Raw genomic sequence first — 18316 nt, forward strand, 5'->3', positions numbered from 1 at the left:
TGGTATGGAAAACCACACTGACTGCAAATGGGTACCTTTGATAGGAGTTCGCTACAGTAGTTCAAAAAAGAAGGGGTGAGAGTTTGGATTGGGATGATGGTGGGGGGAAAGAAGAAAACAGAAAGGAGTCAATAAATATCTGTTTATTATAGAATTATAATGAACTAAGTGTATTAGTTTATTATAAGTAATAAACTTATTATTTAAAGCTACAGAATAGTATTTGATTTTTATGTTATATTCATTATATATTATTACATACTACATTGTAATATTTATATTGTTATATGTTATTTAATTTAATATTTCCATACATTAATTAACATGCCAATTTATATTACAAGATTTTGGGAAGTTTGATATGGATGTGGAGACCGCCAGGAGAAGGCATTAACAAAATGTCCCCGGTGACTGTGCATCTGTGCCATGATGATCTTCAATAGGGAAAGAGAGAGAGGGTCTGAGCAAGAAGGCCAGGATATATTTGGTTTTGACCTGTAGCCTTTGAAATATCTCAGTGAAAATATCCAGAGAGCATTTTTACTGGGATTCAAGGCCTTCAGCTCAGAGGAGAGATCTAGACCACAGATATACAACTGTACAGCTTTTGTGTGCAATCGATACGAAAGCCACAGCAAACGGACGGGGTTGCCTACGGAAAGTATAGAGGGAGAAGAAGAAGGGGACACAACCTGCCCAGGAAACTGTAATATTGCAATTATGAAGGAAGATTGAAAGTCAGAAAAACAAACCAATAGTCAGGCAGGTAGGAGGAAAAGAAGGGAGTATAAGGTTCAAAAAGTTAAGGAAAGAGAATGTTTCAAGGTGGAGAAAAAGGAAACTAAAACATAATAAATAGTTCTCTATGTATCCTGAGCCAAAATTGAATTGACATCTTTACAGGCTCTGTTAGTACTAGTAGAAGATGCTAAAAGAAAATCTAATGACACCATCTAACTTGAGACAGATAAACAGAAACAGGTATGCCATGTGTGGAATCCAATGAGTGATGCTTGTTCAGTGATTATGTTACTAGGTTACAAATTAGAGCCCTAGATTTTTTTTTCAGAGCACTCAATGTAGTTTGTGACTCTAAACTTTCTCTCTCTCTCTCTCTCTCTCTCTCTCTCTCTCTCTCTCTCTGCCCCCCGCCCATATATATATATATATATATATATATATATATATATATATATATATATATATATATATATATGTTTCTTAGTTTCATTGCAAAGACAATATCTAGTTTCTAACCATTGTGTCCCCAGCATCTAACGTAGTGCCTAAAAACACTCCAAAGACATTCAATATCTGCTGATGAACAAATGAATAACTCTCAAATATGCAATAAAAAAAGGAAAGCTCTGAGTTATGAAAGAAAAGACTTAGGTCTTGCATTGCTCTGGGTCATGTGGTATAAAAAATATCTAGGAATCCCTCATTTTTTAAATTTATTGGGGTGACAATTGTTAGTAAAATTACATAGATTTCAGGTGTACAATTCTGTATTACATCATCTATAAATCCCATTGTGTGTTCACCACCCAGAGTCAGTTCTTCCATCACCATATATTTGATCCCCCTTACCCTCACCTCCCACCCCCCCACCCCCCTTACCCTCTGGTAAGGAATCCCTCTTTTTTAATATACAAAAGCATATGCCTTGACAGCAATTCTGCCAAGATAGTTTCTGTCCTAAATTTCCCTGAATCTGTTTACCTAGTTCTGCTGAAAACATTGGAGCAGATCTCCCTGAAAACAATTAGCCTTTTCTAAAAACCTATTGCCATCCAGATTGACTTTAAACTGTGCCAATGATATTTGAAGAAGGCAAACATTTTCCAGACGTTGTATCCTAGCTCACATCCTCTAGCAGCACACCTGTTTGCCATTGCTGTAGCATCCAGCGATCTCAGGTGAGCCCGATAGTGTCTGGTCGCAGCTGCATCCTGTTTTTCTTGTTTTCTGCCCGGGGCTTCTCTGCAACCTCTGAGTAAAAGGCTGGGCATGCGCGCATCTGGAAGGGTAGGAAATTCACCTCCTCAAGGGACCTTTGACCAATAGGGAATGAGAGCCATGAAGAAATACAAGCATACCTCATTTTAATACACTTTGCTCTATTACGCTTCACAGGTGTTGCATTTTTTACAAACTGAAGGCAAGATCCTCCACCAGCAAAAAAAGATTACCACTGGCTTTATTGCAGTGGTCTGGAACAAAACCTGCAATATCTCTGATATATGCCTGTACTCCCCTCTACACTGGTCTCCGGTAGACGATTCTAAGGTGAGTTCTACATGATTTCTCTTTGGGTCCCCAAAAATAAAGCCCCGATTTCCACAGCGGTAGTCAATTCAATGATACTTTCTCTATTCATTTCCTGTTTTGCTTTCTCCAGCACCCTACCCTAGTTGTTCCTTGGGGGAATTTACAAAAATGAAGTGTCTGACCACAAACCTTTTTCAGAAGGCTGATTTTGGGAGAACCCAAGTTAAGAAAGATTTCTATTAAATCTGTATTGGTACATGGAGTTCACATTACCAATTAGAATGTTTCTGAAATGTTGAGTGTAATTTTAATTATTTTAAAGCAATATTTTTTATGGATTTATATTTTAATTTTAGAGGTGCTATATTGTTATTTTGTTATGAAATTTTAATTGGCATTAACTTCTAACTCTTTTAGTATCTTACCTGGGATACCCTCCAGATTTTATTCGAAGCAAATAATCATCTGTAAATAAGCATTTAAATGTATTAGCATTGGAGTTATTTAAAGAAATAATTTATTAAGAAATAATTTCTTTGCTGGTCACAGCACAATTCCCTACTTGGTAGCATGTGTATTTTCATAAATTTTATCTTGGACTATAGTTTTATTTTGGCAGGTTTGTATAAATTTTAATCTTTATTGCTAGTGCCCTTTATTGGACTTGGTAATTTTTTTCTTATTTTCATAATAATGATAATGCTTTTTTCTGATCCAAAAATATGTTAAAGTGAATAGTATATACATGTAGATGTTTCTCTTTTTATTGGGAAGAAAATAAAGTATTTTTCTTCAGCTGTTCCCTCAACCCATTAATCACAATACAATATATGGTATTAATTATGCTTAAACGTAGTGTGCTTTTATAATTTGTGAACCTCCAATAACTCAAGACTTTCAAATTATTTGTCTTCCATGTAGACATTTTGATTACTAAAACATTCGTAAAGCTAGAAGAAGGAATAATAACATAGGATTAAAACTATGAATCACCTTTTGATTAAACACTCTGTAGTCTTTGTTGCTAAATCTTCACTCGGAGAATAATTATAAGTCTCATTTGAACTTGTAGATTTTAATTCTATATTGATCACCATTACCTGGTACAAGCAATACATATTCACTCAGATCATAGTTTGAATTTAAACTGGATATTTACGCTTGGTTATAACAACAGTGGTCTCTAATTGCACAACTCCGTAGATAAGACTGAGGAAATAGTATGCAGCATAAATGGACAGTGACATTTGGTAACAATCTCCTATCAATGTTGAATTTGATGCATCCCTTGAGGTCATATGTTCACTCAACTCCATCTCTATTGGAGTAGCAGTCTTCTAATAAAGCCTTATAATGGGAATAATAGGAATAATAGATGCATATGTATAAAGATGTGTATATTTTAAAGTATTTCATATACATCACCTCATTTAATTGACAAATTATCTTTTGATACAGGTGAAGGAGGTATACTTATTTCCATTTAGGTTCAGAGAAATGGTGTTACATATGACTAAATTGAAAGAACTAATACATGGGAAATTGGGACCGAGGTATTGTGGTTGCTGATCCAGTGATCTCCCTGGTATATGCCTGTGCCCTGCTTTATACCTTCACTAGGCTATTGTCTTCTCAGCTATGGCTCATCCTGTCTCCTGCTCTCATATTCGTCCTTCCTCTACCTTTCTCACCAAATGGTGAGACACATACCAGGAGCTATGTTGGACAAGCTTTATCCTTTGCCTTCTCACTCAACTTCAACTTCACGTGTGATTTTTCTGTGATGATTAATTTTATGTATCCACTTGGTGAGATTATCATACCCAGTTATTCAGTTAAACCCAAAACTAGATATTGCAGCACTGTGGTTAACATCTATAATCAGTTGACTTTAAAGCAGATTACCCTTGATGATGTGGATAGGTCTTACGAACAAAAACTGAAGTTCCTTAAAATACGTTTCTTGATACAGTTTTATGTTTTAAGATTTTTATCAAAATATAGCTCGAATACAATTTTATATTAGTTTCAGGTGTACACCATAGTTATTCAACATTTATATAAGAAGTGATCACCATGTAAGTCCAGCGACCATCTGATATGGTACTATGCTATCACAGTATTATTGACTATATTTCCTATGCTATACATTACATCCCCATGACTTATTTGTTTTATACCTGAAAGTTTGAATGCTTTACTTTCCTTGACCTCTCCCCTTTTAATTTTTTCAATTACAGTTGGCATTCAATATTATTTTACATTAATTCCAGGTGTATAGCACAGTGGTTAGACATATATGTAATTTAAGAAGTGATTCCCTTGACTAGTACCTCCTGACACTATACATAGTTATTACAATATTATTGACTATATTCCCTGTGCTTTACATCCCCATGACTATTTTGTAACTACTAATTTGCTCTTAATTTCTTCATCCTTTTTACGTTGTCCCCCAAATCCTCTCCCTTCTATCACCCCAATAAATCTACCCATCTGACACCATACCTAGTTAATACAATATTATTGACTGTATTCCTTATGCTATACCTTACATCCACATAACGACCGTGTAACACCAATTTGTACTACTTAATCCCTTCCCTTTTTTTCACCTACACTCCCAAATACTCTCCTATCTGCCAACCATCAAAATGTTTTCTGTATCTATGACTTTGTTTCTGTTTTGTTTGTTTGTTTATTTTGTTCTTTAGATTCCACATATAAGTGGAATCATATTGCATCTGTCTTTCCCTATCTGACATACTCCACTCAGCACAATAGCTTCCAGGTCTATCCGTGAGCTACAGATGGCAAGAACCCATTCCCTTCCCTGACTGAGCAATATTCCATTGTATATATGTACCACCTCCTCTTTATCCATTCATCCATCAGTGGACACCCAGGCTGACTCCACATATTGGCCGTTGTAACAGTGATGCAATGAACATGGATGCACACATCTCCTTGAAATAGCATTTTGGGTTTCTTTGGATAATTACCCAGAAAGTGGGATTACTGGACACTTCTTTGTCTCTGGTTATAGCCTTTGTTTTAAAGTCTATTTTGCCTGGTATAAATATTTCTACTCCAGATTTTTTTTTTCCATTTCCATTTTCATGAAATATCTTTATCCATCTCATTAGTTTTGGTCTGTTTCTTCAGTATGTTTCTTTTGATCTGAAGTGAGTCTGTTGTAGGCAACATATGTAAGAGTCGTGTTATTTATTTATTTTTTATCCATTTAGCCACCTTATCTTTTTATTGGCGCATTTACCTATTTACATTGAATGTAGTTATTGGTTGATAGATATGTAGTTATTACTATTTTGATTTTCCTTTTTTTTTTTGGTTTGAAAGAGGTCCGTTTGTCATTCCTTGTAATACTGGTTGAATGGTGATGAACTCCTTTAGCTTTTGCTCGTCTGGGAAGTTCTTTATCTGTCCTTCGATTCTAAATGACAGCTTTGGCAGGTAAAATAATCTTGGTTGTACATCCTAGCTTTTCATCACTTTGAATATTCCGTGCCAATCTCTTTTGGCCTGCAGAGTTTCTGTTGAGAAATCAGTTGACAGACTTATGGGCGCTCCTTTTTGGGTAACTGATTTTCCTTTGCTGCTTTTTAAGATTCCTTCTTTGTCTTTAACCTTTGGCATTTTAATTATGTTGTGTCTTGGTGTGGACCTATTTGGGTTCATCTTGTTTGGGACTCTCTGCACTTCCTGGGCTGTATGTCTATTTCCTTCTCCAGGTTAGGGAAGTTTTCCATCCTTATCATTATTCCTTCAAATAGGTTTTCAATTAATTGCTCTTTTTCTTCTCCTTCTGGTACCCCTGTGATGTGAATATTGGTACACTTGATATTGTCCTAGAGGCCCGTTAAAGTATCCTCATTTTTTTTTTTTAACTCTTTTTTCTTTTTCTAATCTTATTGGGAGTTTTCTGCTACTTATCTTCTAAATCACTGATTTGATCCTCTACTTCATGTAATCTACTGTTGTTTCCCTTTAAATGTATTCTTTCAATTATCATATTCTTTATTTCTGACTGGTTCTTTTTTGTGTGTTTTCTAGATCCATTTTTATGTTTCTTATCTCTTTGTTGAAGTTCTCCCTGAGTTCATTGAGCATCATGACAACTGGTGTTTTGAACTGTACATCTGGTAGATTGCTTTCCTCCATTTTGTTTAGTTCTTATTCTGGAGACTTGTTTTGTTTCATTTGGAAAATTTTTCTTTGTCCTCCCATTTTGCCTGCCTCCCTGTGTTTGTTTCTATGTATTAGGTAGAGCTGCTATGCCTCCTGGTCTTGGTAGAGTGGCCTTATGTAGTAGGTGTCCTGTGGAGCCCAGTGGGGCCATCTCTTTAGTCACCTGAGCCGGGTCCTCCAGGTATGTTCCTTGCATGGATTGTGTGCCCTGCTGTTGTATTTGAACCTTGGTTGTTCTTTGCACATTAGTGAGAGGGATTGACCCTTGGGCTGATTAGTTTTGAGGCCTGGCTATGACTACATTGGTAGAGCTGTTGTGCAGGGGCTGTCTCTATGGAGCAGGATTCACTTTAGCAGGGCTCTGGTGTATCTCCAGTCTGCTTTTTCGGTGTGCTGTACTTGGAGGTGGCTGAGTGATGCTCTTGTGTGGTCCAAAGCTGGCTACTGGGCTTGCAGCATCACGGCCTCCTGGGAGGGGGCTGCTACAGACAAAATTCAGCTGCAGCCTGTGTCCTGCCTGGGGCTACCTGGCATGAGCCACAAAACAATCTGCCACCACCTGAACTGAGCTGCTGTCCCAGTGCTGGCGTTCAGAGCAAGTGAGTCCGTCAGCTAGTAAGTCCCTTCTTGAACCCTTTAAGAGGACCACCTGGGACTCTAGCCTTCCTCCTCTCACTCAGCCATGACCTCTGCTGGTTTTCACAGCAAGAAGTTATGGGGACTTCTCTCCTTGGCACTGGAGTACTGATTTGGGGAGCATAGTGTGGGGCTGGGGCTCCTCATTCTTCTGTGGGATCCTCTGCAGCCCACATATCCCTCCTGATTTTTAATGATTACGTGTGGGTATGGGACCCACCCATTCAGTATCTCTGCCCCTCCTGTCAGTCTCAAGGTGGCTTCTGCTCCATGTCCTTAGTTGTAGAACTTTGATTCAGCTAGACTTCTGGTGATTCTCAATGATGGTTATTCTGTAGTGTTGTTGTAATTTTGATGTGGTCATGAGACGATGCAAGCACAGCATTTACCTTCTCCATCATCTTGACTTTAAGTGTTTTGGTATAGTTTTACATATCTATCTTCTATTGTTTCCATTTCTCTGGAGAATCCCAACTGTTATACTTGCCTTATATTTTTCCTAGAATGTCAGTATTGTAAAATTTTGCTCCATCAATATTATTCTTTTCCTTCAAAAAGTCTCTATACATCTACTCTCACTCATTTCCATAGTCTCCCCTCCTTGTCAAAATTTAACATTTTATTTGTGCTTTTGATTCCGTACTTATAATCATTGTATGACCTGTTTCACCAATCTTTTTCTCTTGCAACACCAGTCTTGACACTTCTCAATCAGTGAACATAATCCTAATGTATAGGACACAATAATTCCCTTCAGCCAGTTCCCTTCAATCTTCCTATCAGTAAAATGATGGGCACTTCAAATCATATTCCAGATATCTTATTGTTAACTAAATATGAACACTGAGTACTAAATAATATATTTTATTATTGGTTTCAGTCATGTTTTTCAACCTATTTATAGTTTTGCAACAGAAAGTTAAGGAGTAGGGAATCAAGTAAGAACTCAGTCACAAATACTGACTTTCATAATTTGGTGTTGGATATTTGGATACTAGTATGGCTTTTGCATCCTAGTAATTCATAGGTTGCTAGGCATTTTTGGTTGCCTACTAGAATTCATCTGGATGTTCTGCATTTAAATCAAATTAAACCTAGTCAAAATTTAACTCCCCTTCCCTGAACTCCCTTTCTCCTTTTTTGTATTTGTTATTTGGTTGTTGACTGTGTCATTCACTGTTGTCAGTGACACTCTACCCTACATTTTCCTTCATTTTGTGTCTTCAATTTGACCCCAATCTTGCCAATTCCTTCTCCATAATTAAATGTACCATACGATGTTCATCTTTTATGCTTTTTCACAGTGATTCATTCATTTAGGAAGTATTTATTGAATGTACAATCTGTGTCCTGCATGGTTGTGCATGCCCAGTATACATCAGGGAATAAAGCAAAGAAGTGTTGTACCTTTGTGGAACTAGCATTCCAGAAGAGTGAGACAGATAATTAACAACTAATATAATTAATAAGTAAATTGTATATGTTAGAAGTTGATATTTTTCCCTCAAGGGGGAATAAAATAGAATAGGGAAAGTCTCCTGGGAATTGGCTAACTCAATATTTATTTAATAAATATTTATTACATGAGTGATTGAATAGTGCTTTAAATGCTGGTATGTCTTGTATTCATTGTCTTGAAGGAAGAAATGAGTTATACTCAAATAAGTACTTAGTTCATTTGTTTATTTATTTGGTTGGATGAACATTTGTTTTGTTGTTTATTTGCTTCTTTGTCTTTAGTAGAATGAAGGGGGTGAAGGCTCAGAAGATCTCAGAAGATACTGACAGTTTAAAATACCAAGTGACTTGTTTGAAAAAGAAAAGATAATGTGTTCCTCTAATTTTCCCTCCCTCCTTTTCTTCCTTCTTTCTTTCCTTTAATTTGGCAACAACTGTATAATTCCTACTATGATTCAGGAAATGTGCCTGGTGCTGGAAATACAAGGCTTATCAATAAAGAGCCACTGAATTTAAAAATCTCAAAGGTGCTGAGGCACGCATGTACAGAGGTCAAGAGGAGGTACCCTGGTGGGTGAGAACCAGGGTTCTGGCTGCATTCTAGATTACTGTCTCTAGGCCTTAGTCTTCTTTTCTGAAAAATAGACATAATAACAGGACCTACTCAGAGGGTTGTGTTAAGAGTAAATGACTTATTATTTGTACCCTGCATAGAAAAGTCCTTGGCATAAATAATTACTTAGTAATTATTTCACTTATCATTTTTATTATAAGTATAATATGCTATAATAATTTCAATGCCTGGAGATTATGGAAGTCTGTGCATGGTAGCACTAAAAGTGGAGGGATGGTTCTTTGTTGTCTGTAAATTAAGAAGTGAAATAAGATTCTCATTGTTGGGAGGGGGATCAAGTTAGTTATGAAGCTCAAAGAGACAGTGAGTTTCGGAATAGCTGTCAGTGAAAAATGAAAGCAAGACACATAGAAGAGCAATGACTATGTTTGAAATTTCCAGACAAAACCTATTGGAGAACAGAGATCTTGTAGAACTATATGGAAAATATACCTGGCAAGGAAAGAGGCTGTGTCTGTAAAGTCATGAAAGAAATAGTGGTGTTTTTACTTCAGTGGTTAATCTAGATCATTATTATTAGTGGATTATTTATTGCTAGAAATCACTTGTTAGCACTTTAAATTATAATCGTAACTTTAAAATGCTAGTTGTTTGAGAATTGAGAAACATGGAATTTGTAATTTAAAAATTACAACATTTTTGTGGGTTTTAGGAGATTTTTATGTTGATTTTATAAACTGTTGTTTTTTCTTACCTGTGAAATGGACTTGAAACTATTAAATCAGGTATTTTCTCATTTTAATCTTGTTTCTAGTTAAATTTTCAAGCTATAGAATTTCATGTTATATTTTCTTCTTGGCAGATTTTCTCAGGGGACATACTTGAGTTCATGAAAACTTATGTGGTGTAGTTATTAACACTAACTTCAATAAATTAGATAATACATTGCATTAGTGCATTTCATTTGTTAATGTAGGATGGGAAAATAATCATTTTTTCCTAAAAATAAAACTAATAGTGATTTACTTCCTGACATAAACTAGTACACACACACACACACAAACACACACACGCACACACACGTCCATGAAAGTGTGTATTTGTCTTCAAAGAGGAAAAAAAAAATTAGAAAAGAGGGCAAACTTGCAAGGATTTTAAATCAATATTTGTATGACACCTTTTTATCTACTGCTTGGAAGAAATAAAAACACATTAAACTTTTTAATAAAAGTAAGTTAGAGTAACTGAGAACATTTTCAATCACATAATAAAGATTTGTTTCAGACATAAACAATGACTTTCTGTGAGTTCTGCCCTGACATCTAAAGAATTTGGAATGACATTTGCTATCCAACAGGGTTTTTCCTTCTGAAAACACAGCCCACTAAGAATCCCCAAACTACTCCGCCTCTTTGGTTCCTGTGTAAAGCAATAGGCAAGCATGAGAAACTGAAACTGGCTGGCTGAGGCTTGTTAAAGAAGCCTGCACAATGGGGAGACTTAAGTAGAATTTTCCTAGAAGCTTATAGCTGCAAAACCAGGCCTTCAGATATTGTCCCTTTTCTAGCTAGGAACCATGAGTGGCAGGGGTGAAATAAAAAGACCATGGGAGGTGATCCCAGACCCTATCCCCAAAGTCTACATGATCAACACGCATTCATTCATTACTTATTCATTCATTCATTCATTCAACATACAATTGCATGGCAGGCATTGTTTTCGGTGCTAAGATAAAATAATAAATTAAAACAATTCCTTGCCCCCAATCTAGTTTAGGAGACAGATAAGAAACAAATAAATACATGAGAAGTCAGGTATCGACATGTAGTATGAAGTGAACTAAAATGGAAGAAGAGGGAGTACTGGGGTGAGTTTAGACTTGCCAGATAAAATATGGGACACTCAGTGAAATTGGAATTTCAGATAAACACAGATTTCATTTTTTTGAGTTAAGTATGTTTCATGAAATATTTAAGAATAATTTTTTAGTATTAGTATGTCCTCTGATATTTTGGGCATATTTATACTAAACAATGAAATATTTGTTGCTTGTCTGAAATTCAAATGTAACCAGGTGTCCCTCACTGTCTCCCCCCCTCAAAAAAAAAATAAAAATCTGGCAATCCTGTTTGAGTCAGAAGAGGAAGAGGAATTCTATTTGTATATTAAGTAGTCAAGGAAGCCTTCTGATGATTTGACAAAAAAAGCAGAGACCTAAGAAGAATGCGAGTGAACCATACCAATATATGGAGGAGGAGTGTCCACGAAAGATAATAATAATGTGAGTGGAAAGACCCTGAGCTCGACGTGTTCCTGGGAGGCCAGCTTAGATGGTGGGGAATGAGAAATAAAGTGGGAGAATGCAAGGGGATGAGCTCAGAGAGTTGGATGAGGAGCCAGATCCTGTAGGTTTTTATAGGATAACTTAAGAACTTTGTCATTCACTCCAAAAGGGATGAGAAGTCACTGGAAAACTTAGGTCAGGAAATGCCGTGATCTACGTTGGATTTTAAAAGGATATGCCTACTAAATGGGGACTAAGAGGAAGGGTGGAAGCAGGAAAATCAGTTAGGAGTCAGTCTCAAAATTCCAAAAAAGAAATGACTGTGGTTTTGTGCAAGTGTGGTAGAAATGGAGGTAGTGAAAAGTGGACATTTTCTGCCTAGATCTTGAAGGTAGAGCCCATATGATGTGTTGACAAAGTAAATGTTATGAGATTGTGGGAGAGAAGGCAAGGATAATGGAGGTTTTTGGCCTGAGCAATTGGAAGAGTAGAGTTGACATGGACTGAGGCGAAGGCTGCAGAAGGCACAGGTTTTAGAGGACACTCTAGTCCAGGGGTGTCCAAACTGCGACCCTCGGGCCAACTGCGGCCTGCAATCCATTTTTAATTGGCCCACAGCAAATTCCAAAAATATATTTAGTTTACTTAAATAAACCAGGTGAGGCAATACGTACTTCACCTCGAGTGAGTGGCCCGGCTGTTTGTATTTTACTGCATATGGCCCTTGGTAAAAAACGTTGAAAAAAGTTTGAACACCCCTGTTCTAGAGCATATTTTTAAGGAGTTAGGTTTGTAGTGGCTTAGTTATTCAAATGGAGATGCCTGGAAGGCAATAGTGTCTGTACATCTGGTGTTTAGGGGAGAGGTCAGGAATGTGGACATGTTTGTGAGTTGTCAACAGATGGATGTTATATAAAGTCACAGGACTAGATGAAATTACCTAGAGAAGAGAGAGGATCCAAGGATTGACTAATGGGCACTACTACAGTTAGGATAATAAATAAAACAAAACAACTGATAAGAAGCATTTAGAGGCAAAGGAAGAGCATTTAGAGACATAAAAGGAAAACTGAGGGAGAATAGTATTAAAGAAAGCAAGGGAACAATATTGTGTTAAGGAAGAAAGATAATCAGTTATGTTAAATGCTATTAATATTTTGAATAATAACAATAACTCCAAGGTCTTTTAACTGTTAGTTTCACTGAAAAGAATACAATATAAGATAAAGCACATGATACCTCTGATGGGTCTTCTGATTCCTTATATCTTCCTTTAGCTCCATGTTTCTAGATTGAAAGTGTTTTGGTAAACAAGTCAGCAACACAAGACAAGTATGAGCCAATATTTGACAATTCCTGGCTCTTAATTCACTATACTTATATTTGTTTCACCTTCAATTAACTTTTACCTCATCTTAGACTCTCTAGGTCTCCTGTTAATATATCTACTCATTATCTGAATCTCTATTTTGAAACTACCTATCTTTTATTAGCTTTTTCTGTGCTCACCACAGAGACCTTTAGAGTCTTAAATAAATATATGAATGCGGGGCAGGCTAACGTGTGACTTCCCTGACCATGCCTTCATTTATTATAGCTAATAATACACCTTGGTCTAAAGCACATCTGAGCCATTTATTTTCTTTAAATAATAACCTCATCTATTCTATGATTCACTCCCTTAGTGCTGTGATAACTAATCTGAAAAAACAAGTCTCAATCAAGATGTTGAACAACTAATAGCATAATAGCCTACATTTCAAAATATTACATTTTAAAGAAATCTTTATAGCACATGGTAGCTACTGGAAAAATAAATTGTTCAATTATTTCTCTATGAGAAGTTAGGTATGGGAACAAAGTTGATAGGGAGATAGTTTGGGGTAGGGCTCTGAAAAGTCATCCTCAAATTATTGAAAGTGGAACATTGCCCATTTTCCAACATGGCGGTTCACTTTTTAAATATGGGAGAATTACCTCATTCTTTTGTTCAAGTCAAGGTAAATTCAGAATTTGCAAAATATTTTGGGATTATTTTTAATCAGCAAATTTCTGCTTTATTTAAAAAAAAACTAAAAATATTTTCTCTACACTAGAAATATACTCTCTGTAGTTCCCAATAATTTTGTTTCTTAGAGTATCATGCTAACAAGAACATACTTATTTAATAAAAAGAAAAATTACAGTTAAAAGTCAAGTTTTTTCAGAGTTGTAGTCCTAAACAAAGAAAGATTAGAGCAGGATTGTCAAACATTTGATGTGGAGTCTAGATCTGACCAGAGAAATGTTTACTAGAACCATCAGGCCGCCAGGAAATTCTGTTCTGGCTCTACAGTCTGTGTCCTGTAGTGTGGGGAACTGCCTCTGCTCACAAGTTCCTCGCTTACTAGTGGAGTCAGGCAGTAGGACTGTGCAAGCTGTAAAAATATTACCTTTATTGAACCTGAAGACCTTTAGTGTTTGTGATCTAGTTAAATAAAATCTGATGTTAAGTTGCTTATCTCTTTCTTTCCAAATGCTCAGAACCTCACAAGTCAGTCTTCAAAAATGGGTTATAAATTTGGCCAGATTTCCAGAACATCTATCCCTGGTGTTCGCCAAAAAAATCAAAAGAGCAGCCTTTCTTGTGGTACTCAGGCTCTGCTGATTTCAGGCCCAGTTAAATACCAGGCACTTTCTTCTTCCCTTTTGGGTGGGAAAGTAGGACATGAGAAAAGTAGGAGAGAGACAAAATATTGAGACATCTAAAAATTAATGTTTTCATATTTTTGGATCCTTGATTGAAAGTAACTTAAACTAATGAGTTTGAATATTTTTTGTTTGAAGTAAGAAGAGCAGAAAAAAAAAAAAAAAAATTGAGGTGATCTCTGTGCCAAGACCAAAGTAATTTTGTGTCCTAGCAGTTTAAGTTGTGGGTTACTTTTCCACAACTATGCTTCCACTGCTATTAGTCTGCTCAGAGTTCTACCCTGACTAGTGCCCACATAATCTAATAATGAGCAGATGCTCCTGCTGTGGATGCAGCACTAAGATGATGATTTTGGAGATTTAACTCTTTCATGATCCCAGGAGACAATGGAAGGGAAAAAAAATGAAGAGTAAACCAACTACTAAAATAATTAATACAGCTGGCAAGGTTATGTACAAAAAGGGACCTCAATCAACAATAATAATAAAAAAAAATCAAGAAAGACTCATAATTTAGAAAGCTTTCTCTTTTGTTTTCTTCAATGTTTCAGGGTCCTGGTATTTATATTGAAACTATCTGGGTTTTGTTAGAGACCATGAACTAAATAGACTCAATACATAGTTGTTCAGAGGTAAGGTATTTCCATGGTGTGTATAGTTGAATGATATGTGTTCAATGTGTAGCAGGAAATGTCACCTGGCTAAATGATGGCCCCAGGAGCAAGTTTTTGGTGTCAGATTTTAAGGAAGCAAAAATATATGAAAAACGCTATGTATGAGGTGTGATTAAGAAAAAAGGAGAAGTTTTAAATAAAATTTATTGCAGTAAAAGACACATTGCCATTAATCCTTCTCAAAATACTCCCCCTTGCTTCAAACACACTAATCCCATAGTTCTTGCCACTTTCTGCAGCAGTTCTGGAAGTCCTCTTTTGTGAGTGTCCTTAATTGCACTGTCATGGCTGCCTGGATGTCCTGAATGAATTCAAAACATTTACCTTTCATGGTCATTTTGACTTTGGGGAAGAGCCAGAAGTCACACGGTGCCAGATCTGGTGAATAAGGTATATGAGGAGACACACCGTAATGTTTTTATTTGAGAGAACTTGCCATATACCAGAAGTGATGTGTGACACAGAGCCTTTCTGTTGTGATCGCAAAATATGGTGAATGCTGCTGCCCAGTGCCATCCAACAGAAAGGCAGGGGTTCTCAGTACAGGAATCAGTGTGATGAACCTTAGTAACAGTGTGTGACAAATTTCAACTTGTTTGGTGCAGTAAATCGGGTGTGAGCTACGGTTGAGAGAAGGTGTGTTTGAAAGTGTGATGTATATACATTTTTTTTTTTCTGGCACTTACTGAGATCTGCCACCACTAGCTATGCCTGCTCTATTGTTTCATTTTTTTCACAAACACTCCTGTTGCCTCTTTCTGCAAGGATTACTGGTTTTATCACTCTCAGCTGTCTTAATCAGCATTTACACAATTTGAAATGTGTCTCCTAATTTCCTTGGAAATGGAGTTGCTAGGTTTTGTTGTTGTCATTTTCATCCTGCTGTAGTTTCTAAGAGAGGAGGGAAGTTTCAGATTTAAAATCTTGCCATGTTATTAGCAGATTTAGAATTGAATTATTTTTAATATTCTTATATATTTCTAAAAAAAAATAGTCACCTTTAGAGGTGAATGCCAGTCTGAGAAGAGGTAAAATAGAACATTTTGAAATACTCAATTTGCTATTACCTGAATTTGTACGGACCCAATTTATTAAGATAATTTGGGTATTACATATTTTAATAACAAAGAATATCTTGAATGAAGCACCACATGCTTCATTTCAGTAATGAGTTCAGTGCAGTGTGAGTCAGAGATAAGATGAAGAAGAAAACGGAAGAGGAGATAGTATAAGAGGAGGAAGACAATATCTAACAGTTTGTTGATAATATGACTCAAAATGGATTGAAGTCAAAGCAACTAAATTGAGAAGGCTAAGTCCAAATGGACTTCTCCATAAGTATGAAATTAATATTGGGATAAAAAAAGCATTGTATTTACAGTAAAAGAACCATGTGCATATTACAAAATCCAATATAAAAGTTAAGTCTCAAGTTAAAATAAGAGATTCTTTCTAGAATTTTCTTCAACCTGATCTTCTCTATCTGGTCCTGATCATTCAGTTCTCAATTTAAATGTAACCTGCTGAGGAAGGTCTTCTCTGAACTCCCAACCCAAAGTAGCCCATGAGTCTCCAGCTTATCAGTTTGTTTTATTCCTTATAGCATATTACACTCTCAGATGGTTGCTTGTGTATTTATTTTTCATGTTTTTTTATCATCCCTTGCTCCACTCACCTCAGTGAGTTATAAACTACAGAAGAATGGAAACTTGTTTGTTGTCATGCAGGGTGGCATGCGTGGTCTCAGCTCCTGCTCCCCACATAAGAATGCAGGATATGGTGGGGCCAAAAAGGAACACCCACGGAGCCATAGGTAGGGGAGTCATACCACTATATTCTTGCTGGTGGCTGGGGTTGCAGACACAGGAAGCAGGAGTTACACTATCTGCAACCTGGCATCCACTTCTCTCTGCCAACCAACCTGACTTGCTAGCTGCAATCCGCTGTGCTAACTGCAATCCGCTCTTGCTAACTCAGCCACCATCTCCTTGCTAGCCCCCATTTTCTGCTAGCGTAGCCATGGCAGTTATATTAGTGGCCAATGGCTCACTGGTTACAGCTGACGGCCAACTAGCCACAGTTGATGGCCATTTACTACCCGAGTGAGCACCTTTCCACGTGAGGGCGAGAGCCTGGAAACAGCACTCCTGGCTCTGTCCATACAGCTGTCGTTTTCAGTGCTGTTTTCTTTGCATCTGGACAGATCTTGGTGCCTATTTGAAACACAGTAACAGTTTGTTTATGGATAATAGAAACAATATAGAAAATTCAGACTGGTAACAGTGTGCCCCAGAGGTTTCCACTTACAGATATCTATGCACTCTTTTCTGCTCTTAGGTACACTTAGATGCAGTTGGAACTTTGTTCCAATAAATTGGCTATTTCTAGTATTTAAGAAGGTAACAACTTTATCATTTTTTTTCTGTTGAGTTTGATCATCTTACCAACATTCCTAAATTTTATTTCTTGAAGTTTAAATTTAATTAATTTAAAACTAATTTTTTAAAAATTTTAAGTTGAATATTTTATTTCCAGTGTGGTGTAGTCATGGAGATAACTTTGCTTCCTCCTTTCCATATATTTTCTGTTTATTTCCTGTAAACTGTTTTATTGGCTCTTTAAATAGCCGGGACCTTCCCAACATTACTATGCAATAAGGATGGTGGCAGAAAGTCTTCCTTTGTTCCTGAATTTAATGGTGATATCTTTAGTATTATAATTTAAAATAAGGTAGGCTGGTTAATGTTTTAAGAGCTATTCTATATCATGGTTAATGTGTAATGATATTACATTTTATTCAATCAAATATCTTTAAAATGATGCATTTGATTGTTGGTACTTGTATTTTCACATTTATATAACTGAGATAAATGGACAATATCCTTATTAGGTTTTAATATCAGGCATTTAATTTTTAAAATTAAAAGACTATATTTTATCCTTTCTGGACTCTAGAATAAATAATACAAAGCTGGTAATTTTCTTCTTTGAAAATTTAAAAACAAAAGCTATTATGTAAAATACGATGTTGGTCTTGAGACATATTTGGAGATTTTTTTTTTTTTTCATAATATTTACAATTTATTCAATGGTTACTCGCAAGTATGGGTTGACTATTTAAAGTCATACAATTAAGAAATGTATATTTTACCAGAAGATTTCCCAGTTCATCCAATTTAGCAAAATAATTAAGAATTATGCATTCTAATCTTTTATAACCATTTTATCAAATGATTTTGTTAGAAATAGTATAGTTGTTGGGAGTTCTGGTTATAGAGTCAAGGAGAGAGGGTACTACATTGCAATTCCATCTTTGATACATTAAGAGCTTTATGATAATAATATATTAAGCCCCCAACTTCAGTGAGCACATTTGTAAAAAAATGAAATAAACACTTCAGAGTTTTGCTTTAAGAAGTTACTGAAACAATATAACTAGCTTTAAGGATAACATCTGCTACAGAGACAGCACCCAATACATCCTATTTGATGATATTATAATTATCATCATGACCATTTCTC

At 36.1% G+C, this 18316-nt stretch overlaps 1 long non-coding RNA gene across 1 annotated transcript in view; it reads left to right on the forward strand.

Annotated features, from left to right (window-relative positions):
- The first annotated feature begins 2142 nt into the window (after positions 1–2142).
- Positions 2143–18316, forward strand: part of LOC141567392 (uncharacterized) — an 86918-nt gene continuing 70744 nt past the window's right edge. The window contains exon 1 of the long non-coding RNA XR_012490010.1: positions 2143–2289. This is a non-coding gene — a long non-coding RNA (uncharacterized LOC141567392). The remainder of the gene's footprint in view (positions 2290–18316) is intronic.

This window comes from Rhinolophus sinicus, linkage group LG01 (assembly GCF_036562045.2).
Source record: "Rhinolophus sinicus isolate RSC01 linkage group LG01, ASM3656204v1, whole genome shotgun sequence".
Classification (NCBI taxonomy): domain Eukaryota; kingdom Metazoa; phylum Chordata; class Mammalia; order Chiroptera; family Rhinolophidae; genus Rhinolophus; species Rhinolophus sinicus.